The 11887-nt window shown below is 40.8% G+C and overlaps 1 long non-coding RNA gene and 1 pseudogene across 1 annotated transcript in view; both read right to left on the reverse strand.

Annotated features, from left to right (window-relative positions):
• Positions 1 to 9880, reverse strand: part of LOC110284463 — a 39321-nt gene extending 29441 nt beyond the window's left edge. Inside the window, exons 1-2 of the long non-coding RNA XR_002376948.1 lie at positions 9844 to 9880; positions 8968 to 9062 (exon numbers count right to left, since the gene is read on the reverse strand). This is a non-coding gene — a long non-coding RNA (uncharacterized LOC110284463). The remainder of the gene's footprint in view (positions 1 to 8967; positions 9063 to 9843) is intronic.
• A 243-nt stretch (positions 9881 to 10123) lies between these two features.
• On the reverse strand, positions 10124 to 11060 carry LOC110284542 (annotated as a pseudogene).
• Between the last annotated feature and the right edge of the window lie 827 nt (positions 11061 to 11887).

Below are 11887 nucleotides of genomic sequence, written 5' to 3' on the forward strand. Positions count from 1 at the left end.
AGGAGAAGGAGAAGAAGAAGAAGAAGAAGAAGAAGAAGAAGAAGAAGAAGAAGAAGAAGAAGAAGAAGAAGAAGAAGAAGAAGAAGAAGAAGAAACTTCAAGCACATTATTACAATCTCAATTTTTATTTAAAACATCCAATATTAAAGTATTTCATTTTTAACATCTAAGTTTGTAATATTTGGAGAATATTAGCCACAGAAGAACATAAAAAAGAAACTAGAAAGATGGTATATTCTGATTGTTGTGACATTGATGAGAATGGTGGACATACTGATAGTAAGGATTACAGAAAAACAATAGTTATTTCAAATGCCTAGTACTAGACACTATTTAATTTACATAACTTTATGGTATATTTACAACAAATTTCTCATTACACAGCCTCTTTGCAAATGAGGAAAATGAGTTTAGCAAGGCTGTCTTGATCTACTTTCTGCTGTAGTATGTATATGTAATATCTATAGGTAATAAACAGTACCCAAGGTTGGGTAACTTGTAAAGGACAGAAATCCTCTTAGGGTCACAGGTATAGCAGCTAGAAGTCCAAGGTGAAGGCCTCAGGCTGCTTCCCGACATAGCAGTCAAAGAGCAAGTGGAAGTGTGCAAAGAGACACGACATGGGTGACAGCTGCTTCCTCCCCAGCCACCCAGCCATTGTCTCATCCAAGGAGAATTAGAACTTCTCACTGCTCAAGCACTAATCCAGTCACACAAGAAAGGCATTGACTAGACTGGCAAATGGCTCAGTGGGTAGGACACTTGCCCCACAAACATGACAACCTGAGTTTGAACCTTGGAACCTGAGGTTCCATGAGCCCAAAATAATTCATTTCTCCTGTAGAATGTTGTCACAGGTACTTGTTAACAATAGATAGCTTATAGAATGGATTGTTTTTTTAAGGAAATGGATAAAATTCACATTTGCATTTATGAGCTTTCCCCTTCTTGTGTCTGATGGCCTCACTGGGGAAGTGGAAGAAGAGAGTAGACTCAAGAATTTGTGTTCTGATCACTACTCGGTTGCTGTCATTCTAGCAAACAAGCTCACATTCACAAAAATATGTTTAAAAAAAATAAAGAATAATTAGAAATTTTGAAAGAAAGACATTGATCTACTCATGAGTGCTTTCTTTGACTCAGCAGTAAAACACTTCCTACTGAGCCCCAAGCCCCATCAAGGCCTCACTGGGGAGTTAGTGTGCAGTGTATTAAATTTAGAGAGATGTGTTTAAACTACACGAGATGACAAGTAATTGCCAACAATGACCAGCAGAGAGTTCAGCAGAGACCTTGCTGAAGCCCAGTCCCCATCATGTGCAGTCATCATGTTCAGTCGCCACAGGGTGATCAGACAGAATATCACGCTTGGCACAAAACACTTTATAAATGACTTAAAATGCATGTAGGACTCAGCCAATTTCTTTTTCTTTTTCTTTTCTTCATCTTCTCCCCCTCCCCCATGACAACAAACAAAAAGCAAGTATTATGGTCTGATCACAAATGATCCCCCTCAATGTTCATGTGCCAAAGGCTTGATCCCTACCTTGTGGTGCTAATGAGAGATAACTAGATTCATAAGCAGACTACTCTTAGGTGAGTCTTGGGTCTAGAAAATAATAGAGGCATAATAGAAGCATGACTGTGAGATGAGAGTATCTTCTCCCTGGTCTCTGGTTCCCCCTGCCTTCCTCTCCCAACCCTTTTCTCTTCTTGGTTGCCATAAAGGAAGCTGCTTTGCTCCATCTCAGGCTCCCAAGCAAGGTGACAGGCCTGACTTGGGACCCAAAAGCAATGGAGCCTTCCTAACATGAACTGAAACCATGTTTTCTTCCCTTCATAATTCTTTACTTTTATTATTAGAACCTGAGGCTTCAACAGTTCACCTCTCTATCAAAAGCAAAAAAAAAAAAAGTAACCGGAAGACAGAAATTGGCAGAAAGATGGTAAGTTGGTCATGAGGAAACAGAGAAGCCTTGTCAAGGAGTGTGAAGGTCTCTTAAAGTTGCACAATGGGCTACAGTAAACCTTCCTCTTTAAAGCATTAAGTCTTACTCCTTCTCTTGAAAGTCTTTGCAGATCTGGATGCAGGACTTCCTACAGTGGGCATCTGCATCTTCTATCTTCTTTCCAGGCCAACCCCCTACTGTTCTGCAAATCAAATAATATGTGTTAGAAAATGGGAGCAGGGGGGTGGGAACCTCTTCGAATCAGAACATGTGAGAGGATGGTTTAGAAGGGATGGGATAAGGAAAGGAAAGCAATGGCATCCTCCTCCCCTGAGACAACTAGCATAGAAGTACTTCCCTAGGCCCGATGTGCATCATCTAGGTGAATAATATCAGTTACCAAATCAGACCCTAGTTTACAGTTCATCTCCACTGATGCTTATCAAGTGTGTAGGCTTTTCTGTCTTCCTTAATTGGATATGGGCTCGGCCTGAGGCAACAGACAGGACATATTAGAAACAAATTCCTCAGAGTATAACTGAACCACTTTAAGCAAGATGTCTATCAGATAGTTCCATGAACTACAGCTAAATGAGAATAAATCTTTTAAACAGTTCTCTTCAAAGGAGCTTGTGTGAAGGTCAGAAGATAGAATAGAAAGGGAAAAAATGTTGAAAAACCCTGAAAGATAATTAACCTGCCTGAATATCTTACTTAGGCTTACACTTGTCAAATCCCACTTTATTAATTATAGCATACTCAATCAGAGATAGAACAAAAATAGAAGGAATTTAACTACCATTTCACTGTGGAGTCATAGCTAAACTAATTTAGGGTGATGTTCAGAGTTGGTGAGATAGGAATATTAGTACTGGAATAATGAGGGCTAGCAGCCTGGCATGAGTCAAGAGAAGCAATCCAAACACCTGTATTCATGTCATGAATTTTACCAGAACATGGGAGAAGATAGAAGGTCAAAAATTGACTGTTACTCAGTTCCAGCTCAACTTGGAAAACCCAGTTCTCTGGCCACTCTTGGTCTTTGCCTACTTGTCTATAAGGTACTGGTTTCTCAGCACTCTGCTCCCTAGAAGACATAAATAGCAACTGAAGAACACTGTTCATGTCTGTCTCCAACACATGGCTGATACGTGATCATCCTGGCAGAACTGAAGATACCCTAAAGAGGGAAACTTACGCCTCTCTGTGAATCCAAGCTCCGGTAAAGAGCCATAGATTATACTGAACCTTCTGCAAGGCTGGTGGACTGACTAGAACTCCAATAATGCTCAAATGATGCAGTGTTGCAAGTTCAATGGCAGAGTACCATGGGCCATCTCTAATCCACTTAAAAGTCATTCATTGTCCTTCTCTCTGTGTATGCAGTCTAACATCTTTGTTAGACTTTGTTCCATTAGGTAAATCCCTTGGAATGTACAAATTGACCCCTAGTTCTACCAACCCAAAGGCTATGAATATCGTCAGATATTATCTAAGGCCTGTCTGGTGAGTCCCAGCTTTTCTGAGACTTGCCTACCTGATGTTTCCATCAATGCATTCGAAAAGGTTTATGATTTTCTTTCTCTGTTACTATAAAACTTCATGGAACTGCTACCACAATGGAAAATAGAATGTGGCATAATCTGAATTGGTCCAGAACCATGGTCACTCATATTTGGCTCCAGAATAAATTACCAATCACCCCTGTGAGGTGAAAGTTGTGTTTTAGAATAGATGTTTCTCTTTAGCTATGAGATTACACAAACAGTGGCCCCAGTGAATTGAAATTTCCTCAGAATCTCATGCTGGAGGAAGAAAAAGGTTGACAATTTGGACCTAGCCAGAAGAACTCATCTTTCAGAGAGAGATTACATACAGTGCTGACAATTTCCCAGACTACCTTGCAGGGAGCACAAGAATGAAGGCAATGATGGATCACTGATGGAGGAAACACTGCATTGCCTAGAACTACTTAGTTATGCAGACCTTTGTCCTCTGCTGAAGCTTAAATCTCATACCAGGATCTTGAAGATGAACTATGTGGGCGGGTGGGGTAACCTCTTAATTTCTTCCTTCATCCAATGTGATTATATTGAACAAATATCATTTCTCTAATTTTCTCTACTAGTATATTGAGAATGAGTGGCCCTGGCTCATGCCTTGAATACTACAGGAACAGTGTCTGAACTGTCAGCTAAGACTTAAAATTAAATTCCAGGAGAACAGAGCAGATTTCACAAGACTTGTAAGAAACTAGCTATCAATCATGAATTGCCTAAAGTGGCTGCAGACCTTATATACATTCCTTGAAATTCTTGCCACCACCCAATGAGACAGGCACCATAATCCATCATCACAGAGAGAAAACCGAATGTAAGGAATGGCCCCAGGTTACACACAGATGGAAGAACGTGAGTTTTCAGCCGATACTCTTCTACATTCCACCGAGCCCCATAGAACCTAATCATTTTTAAATGTGGCAAAAAAAAAAAGACATTCATATAAGCAAAAAATAGCACCCAGAGGCTCTAGGTTTCTCTTTATAGGACACAAAACCCCAGGCACCTGGAAAAGAAAAACAAGAAATAACCCTAAAGGCTTGGTGTGTGTTTCAATAACAAGAGACTGCAGCAAAAGGAGCTAATACTGCCAAAAAGAGTCCAATTTTCTCTGAAGCGTCAAGGTGAAGACAAAGCTCTAGGCAGCATTATGCATAATGAAAACCATTATCAAGCTCCCGCCCCCACCACCTCTTGCTAATTCTTTTATCATGCAGATTGCTTTAATTCGATTTCAGGATTTTTTTTTTTCTTCTGTTGTTGCCAAGGACTATAAACACGGGATATGAGACAGCAGTGTTCCAGGTCTTCATTGTAGTTATTATGCTCATTTAGCTTAGGATCTAAGACTCCACTAGCTAAGAGCAGAGCTCAGCATCCTTTCCTGTAAGGTGTGCCCATCAGCAACCCCTTGCCACGTCAGCTCCACTCACCAGCTTTCCAAAGCTGCCCTGGAGGAAAAGCCATACCGGACTGAAAAACACCTGGGAAACTCATTAAATGCTCTTGCAGAGAGTGATGGTTCTCTGGGATTGAGCCACATTTATTAGGTGATAGACACACCCTTCTGGGCATCCAATTTACTGGTAAAGTACACTCTATTGCTCAAGTCTCCTCGCAGCCCATACCTCCTGCCTAACATTCCTCAAATAAGCATCTTTTCCTTTAAAAGGCAATGGCATAATTGGGAGACTTAATCCCTGTGCTGAGGAGAGGAGAATGCTGGCACCTGGAAGGCAGCAGGGCACACCAGATTTAGAACCTTTTAGCCCAAGCTCCCACATTTGCCTTAGGCTCTGAGCAATACCTGCTAATCGTTCCCAGATGAGCTCCCACGTCTCTGCTGAATTCCCACCTATAAACTGCAGCTTACAATATCTCAAAGAGAAGTTCTGAGTGGAAAATGAAAGTATGTCTTCTAAGCATGTAATGTAATGCTTGCCAATTATGCAAATTGAGAATACACCTTTGCCTGTATGAAACCTTAGAATCATAGGAAATGTGATAAAGCATCCATTTCAAAAATGAGGAGTGTATGACCTGGTAAGTTGGGCAATGTTATATAGACTTAAATAAAATGAAACAGATTTCTTAATTTAAAAGTTCCTATACTTTTTACTTAAGTAATACACATTAGGCACCTTCTGGAGACACCTGTTAAATTGTCGTTAAAAAATAATAATAATAGCTTCAAGGAAGCCATTTATCAGATGAAGAGAGACACCCGAAGGTTAAGATGGCATTGTGAATGACTGTCACAGAGAGTGTTCTAAGGTAGATGCAGACCAATTCTCAATTCAATCTGAAAGAAAAGGCATGAAAAACAAGCAGAACAAGCCAACAAGAAACCTTACAGCATATACAGAGATAAACCAAATCTGCCTAATTGAGGATGCTCTATGCCACTTAGCCTGTGAGGCACATGAGTAGAGTAGAGTGAGGTCCCAAAATCACTTCACACAAAGCACATGATACTTGTGGTAAAAAAAAAAAAAGAAGAAGAAGAAGAAGAAGAAGCTGGGGAGGCTAGGACATCTTCCCATCCTACCAAGGCTAACTAAGGCCAACTCAACCACTGACACAAATGCAAAGAAGCTCCAGTATCTGCTGGTAGCCTGTGGCTCATTATAATATGTATTTCCCTGTAGAAACGTGCCCCCTGTGTGTTCATTTAAGATCTTAATAAAACATAACACACATGATGTTATTTGTAGAACTACAGGAAAGAAGTAGGACATGCATAAGAAAGCCTGGACTTTTGGTTTGATTTGCTGTTATGCCCATTAGAAATAGCTATATTGAGTTTAAATTTAGGACATTTATTAACACATACCTGAAGCTAAAGTCAGAATTTTCTCCAGAAACTTAATATAATGAAGTAGGAGCTTGCTACTCAAGGTATGGCCCATATAACCAGAATTTTGCCTTACCTGAGAGCTTGCGGGAATGTCCCAGGCCTTCAGAAATACAGGCAGCATTTTTACTGGAGTCATAAGTAATTCAGACACACTTGGAAGTATGGGAAGCTTTTCTACAGAGCACATTGAAAGCCTGGTAAAAGCTAACTGCAAGTGGTACCAGAAACCTGAGGGAATCCCACCATAATTGCCACATTAGCAGGGAACTTGGGGGCTCTTTTTAGAGTTCTTAACTCTGGAGCAGCAAACTATAAATTTCAGCAGCTGCCCTAGGAGGAAGATAAAGATATGAAAGAGAGGAAAACAAGCTACAATGTGTTAAGCAGTTGCATGGTAAGGAGGAGAGCTTCAAGAAAGACCGAGAAAGCTCAACATGGCAGAGGAAGCCGACTTAGGCTCTGGCCTGCCTTTGCATGAAAGAGAAGAGTGAAGGAAAAGTTTTACCTTTCTGGGTCCAGCCAAGTTTTGTCTTTCAGGCAAACTTGAAGAAGCTCATGGGAATTCTGAAGCAACTACACAGAGAGCAGGGGGATTTGGAGAAGAAAAAGTACACTATCTCATTAAAAGGATAATTATTCCTTCCATCTTTTTTACCACGGTTTAAGGTTAATCTCTTCCCCAGTTCCAAAGGATTGACTCTTGGTGAAGCTTAATGAATATCCATACCAGAGGTAGATTCTATTTATTTATTTATTTATTTATTTATTTATTTATTTATTTATTTATTCATTCATTCATTCATCCATTCATTTTGACAAGAAGGAAATGACTTTCCCTTACTGGGCCTCCAACAAAAGGAAATAAAACAAAGAAATAAATCCATATCCTTCTAGGGATAATGTTTAAAATTCCCCCTCTCATTATTGTCATGTCAGAAAAGAAATGTAAAGAAAATGATTAAATACCATGCCTTCACCATGTGGAACATATAAAAATACAACTCAAGTGCCCAAAGGCAAGTCCAAAGTCCTCAAGCTTGCCTTCCTTACCAGGGCATTGTAAGTGTTACAGCCCTGAAGGGAAAGGTATCCTGGCAGGTTGGAGCCAAAGAATACAACAAAATCACATCGCACAAAAGAGATGTATTTAGAGGTAGGAGAATGGCTGCCTCTGCTCTGTGAAAAGCAGCAGAGAAATGGGTAAAACACGGGGGGGGGGGGGTTTATATAGGGTTATTCTGGTAGGGGGTGGAGCTTTCCAGGGTGTCCTGTGATTGGAGGGATTATGTGGCCTGATCTTGGGGCAAGTTCAGGGACTGGAGGGATTCCCCCCACTTGCCCTGTGCTAGACAATGCCTGGCCACTCTCCTTCCTTGGGCTGGGAACTCCCTTTACAACCTGTGAGAATAGCTTTTAGCTAGAGGAATCTGGAGAGGGAGCAGTGGGGGAGCAGGACAAAGGAGGTTGGGGCTGTGGTAGACTGGTTCTTTCTGTGCTTCAAGGGGTTAGGCCAAGCCTCAAGAGATTTATGCACCTGAGTTGGTGTCAGTACTCAACAGGTATCCCCCATGAGTGCCCACGGGTCAGTAAAGGGTACAGAAGCAAACCACCCCAGAGACAGCTCCAGGGAAAAGCCTGTTTTATTGCATGTAAGCAACAACTTATACAGTGGAAGCCTGTCAACTGTAATTGGTTAGCACATTACCTTGAATTGGATAGAGATTCCTCATTCCACCCAGGTCTCTACACATTGAAGGAGACTTGAACAGTGCAGACTTTCTTTTTTATTTATTTATTTTTTATTAGATATTTTCTTTATATACATTTCAAATGCTATCCTGAAAGTTCCCTATACCCTCCCTCTGCCCTGCTCCCCTACCCACCCACTCCTGCTTCTTGGCCCTGGCATTCCCCTGTACTAGGGCATATAAAGTTTGTAATACCAAGGGGCCTCTCTTCCCAGTGATGGCCGACCAGGCCATCTTCTGCTACTTATGCAGCTAGAGATACAAGTTCTGGGGGTACTGATTAATTCGTATTGTTGTTCCACCTATAGAGTTGCAGACTCCTTCAGCTCCTTGGATGCTTTCTCTAGCTTCTCCATTGGGGGCCCTGTGTTCTATCTTACAGATGACTGTGAGCATCCACTTCTGTATTTGCCAGGCACTGGCATAGCCTCATATGAGACAGCTATAACAGGGTCCCTTCAGCAAAGTCTTTCTGGCATATGCAATAGTGTCTGGGTTTGGTGGCTGATTATGGGATGGATCCCCAGGTGGGGTAGTCTCTGGATAGTCCATCCTTTCATCTTAGCTCCAAACTTTGTCTCTGTAACTCCTTTCATGGGTATTTTGTTCCCTATTCTAAGGAGGAATGAAGTATCCACCCATTGGTCTTCCCTCTTCTTGGTTTTCTTGTGTTATGCAAATTGTATTTTGGGTGTTCTATGTTTCTGGGCTAATATCCACTAGAGACCAGCTACCAGCTACTCAATGCTACTTCTAAATTCAGTGTTCTGACTTCAGAAGCATGGCATGCCAAGTAAAATTTGATTTGTCAACTTGGTTGGATTAAAAATGCTTAGAATATAAATGAGACATACCTTTGGATGTATCTTTAAGGGTGTGTCTGGAGAAGATTGACTCACAGGGGAGACTTGCTTTGAATGCACAGAGCACCAGTCTGTGGGCTGGGCTCCTGGAGTGAACAGAGGGAGAGAGAAAGAAGTTGAGGGTCAGCTAAGCTCCAGCACCCACTGCTTTTGCTTCCTGCTCCATCCACACATGAGCAAGTAAACCATGCTTCTGCTGCCACAGTTGTAAACCACTACTGCCACCACACCTTCCTCGCCATGATGACTGTCTTTAAACTGTGAGTCAAAACAAGTATTTCCTCCTTTAAGTGAGTGACTTTGTATCAGACATTAGGTCATCGACACAGGAAAGTAACTAATATCATATATAAGAATTTAACGACTTCAAGTGTATAGCAAACCCCTGAGATGATCAGATTCGGCTTCGTAATGTACTACAATGGTAGGGATAGGACAACCATTCATTTGGATGACGCTGGAGCCCAAAGAGCTTTGGTACAAAGCAGAATGCAACATAAAATAAAACTGTGTCCTGAAAAGGAGAAAAGAAAACTTTACCTTGTTAAACTTGACATTGAATGAAACACAAAACAAAACAAACAGCAAATAATAATAACGTAAGATACATTTGAATGGAAATAAGTCAATTTATTATCAATAATCACTACAGATCCAGATAGAATATCCCATCCACCTAAAATACATAGTGTGTTGAATCGAGTTGGTTTTTTATAAATATCCAAATATATATCTGCTATTAAAAAATCACATGTGAAGACCAATAAGACCACGACAGACTGTGGTCATTGTCCTGAAGAATGAATACAGAGGTAGTTTTTACACAAGGTGGCCAAGGAAGTCCAACCTTCCCTAGGGATTACATACCAACAGAATGGCTTCCAACTTCTTGCAAAAAAAAAAAAAAATATTCCTGAACTGTGAAAACGGCAAGAAGCTTTTAAAAAAATCTGCATTGCAAAGAAGGCTTAGGGAGAATCTATAAATTTGCTAAAGTGAACGTGGTAGGAAAAGGAAGAAATCTCAGAACCTGAAGAAACCTCCATAAAGTTTACTCAAGCTAGAAGCACAGTAAAGTGCTTCTTCAAAAAAATAAGTTATTGATAATTTATTAAGAACTCTCCCGCCAAGCCTTACAAACACTAGATCACTTTCTCTGCTTGTAGATTATTCTTGCTAGGCCCAAGAAGATAGTAAGGGACAGCAGAGGAGCTCATTGCTCTATGAGGCTTTAAACAGTCATGCCTGTCTTCCTTGCACAGTATTTCATCTGTGCCACCTTCTCTGGGTCCTTCTTTCCAGAATCCTCCCCTAAGATCTGGCACTATTGCAGAATGGCTTGTAGCAGAGACTGAACCACCAGCCAGCTGCATTTGTTGTCCCAGATGTCTGTCCCAACCTTTCTAGTCACACTGAGGTCCCCAAAGAAGTCATGATGGATGTGAAAGAACTTGCCCATCTCCTGAAGAAGCTTCAATGCATTGGCATACTCCTTCCAATCAGGGCCTGCTGTGTACATACCAGCCATCATGGGAAAATAGAAGGAATAGGAAGCTATATTGCTCAACAGATTTGTGCCTCTTTTTATAAAATCTACATGACCCTGGGGTGTTCTGATGAGGTCCAGAGTCTGTCTAGCATCAGCATAATAGGAACTCTGCTGAAAGATCTCGAGCTTGTTCAGGTAGTAGGGTTGGTTCCAGCAGTAGAACTTTGGCAGGATGTAGATGTGGGCTTCCAGAAGCAGAGCATCATTGATGTCATCCAAAACTAGGCTTGGTTGTTAATACCAATAGGTATGACCCTGGAGAGCGAGGGAAGAACCCATGATGTCATCTGTCATGAGGAAGAAAGCTCTGAGCTGTTCTACATGCCAGCCCACAGTCAGCATCTACTGGAGGCTCTTAGCATTCTCTTTCCTCGACTCCACCAGTTCCAGGAATTTTTACACTAGAGTCAAACAGGATTGTACTTACCGTAACCTATGCACTGTACTCAATGTAAAGTATAGCATCTCTCATCTCTGAGCATCTTAGCTCATCCTCAGCATCATACACCTTGATGGCATACAGGGAGAGCTGCATCAAACCCTGCCTTTCTTGAGTTCAAACATCCAATTTGTGGTTTTGATTCCTTCTGAGAAAAGAGCACATTCATCTGTTCCTTGATGTGGGTCCTGAAGGCCATTCTGATGGAAGGGAAGAAAGCAACATCTGGGACACACATCACTAAATTAAAAATATTCAAAATACCAAGGGTTTAACTTAATAGGCATATATAAGCTAACGTAAATACCAGTTGTGGAACTGGCCCATGCAAGCACTTTTATAACTTGAAAAAGACAATTGTGCCCCTTCCTTCAGCTATTAGACTATTTAGAGAATGGACAGCAATATTTGGAAACTTCCCAGAAATCCTATTGGGGAGGAGAATTCCTCGTGTATATAATAATTTGTAGCATTATAGTCATCCGACTGTATTGTTAGTTACTGATGTTCAGCCCTGTCTACAATTGATCTAAAGATTTGGTATTACCATGTGCATTTACACACAGAGAAGTGTATTATAGACACAGAGTTCAGTGTAATTCCATGGCTTCACTTATCCAGTTGGCATTTGGAAAAAAAAATGAGCTTTGATGTTCTGTAAATTGATTTATCAGTCCTAATTCACAGCTTAATTGGGTAAAGAAAAATACCACTTGGATGAAATTACTATCTTGCTTTTGGTATTATAATTTCTAAATAGGTAGTATGACTGAATTTTGAATATATACCACTTCTATTGCCTATTTTCTAATTATACCTGAAGAATACTTATACATTCATGTCCAATTTTATCTCCTTCCCATATCATGACATGTTACGTTCTCGAAAATCTTGAAATATCACAGTCCTGTTGCCCTTTTGCT

This window comes from Mus caroli, chromosome 18, assembly GCF_900094665.2.
Source record: "Mus caroli chromosome 18, CAROLI_EIJ_v1.1, whole genome shotgun sequence".
Classification (NCBI taxonomy): domain Eukaryota; kingdom Metazoa; phylum Chordata; class Mammalia; order Rodentia; family Muridae; genus Mus; species Mus caroli.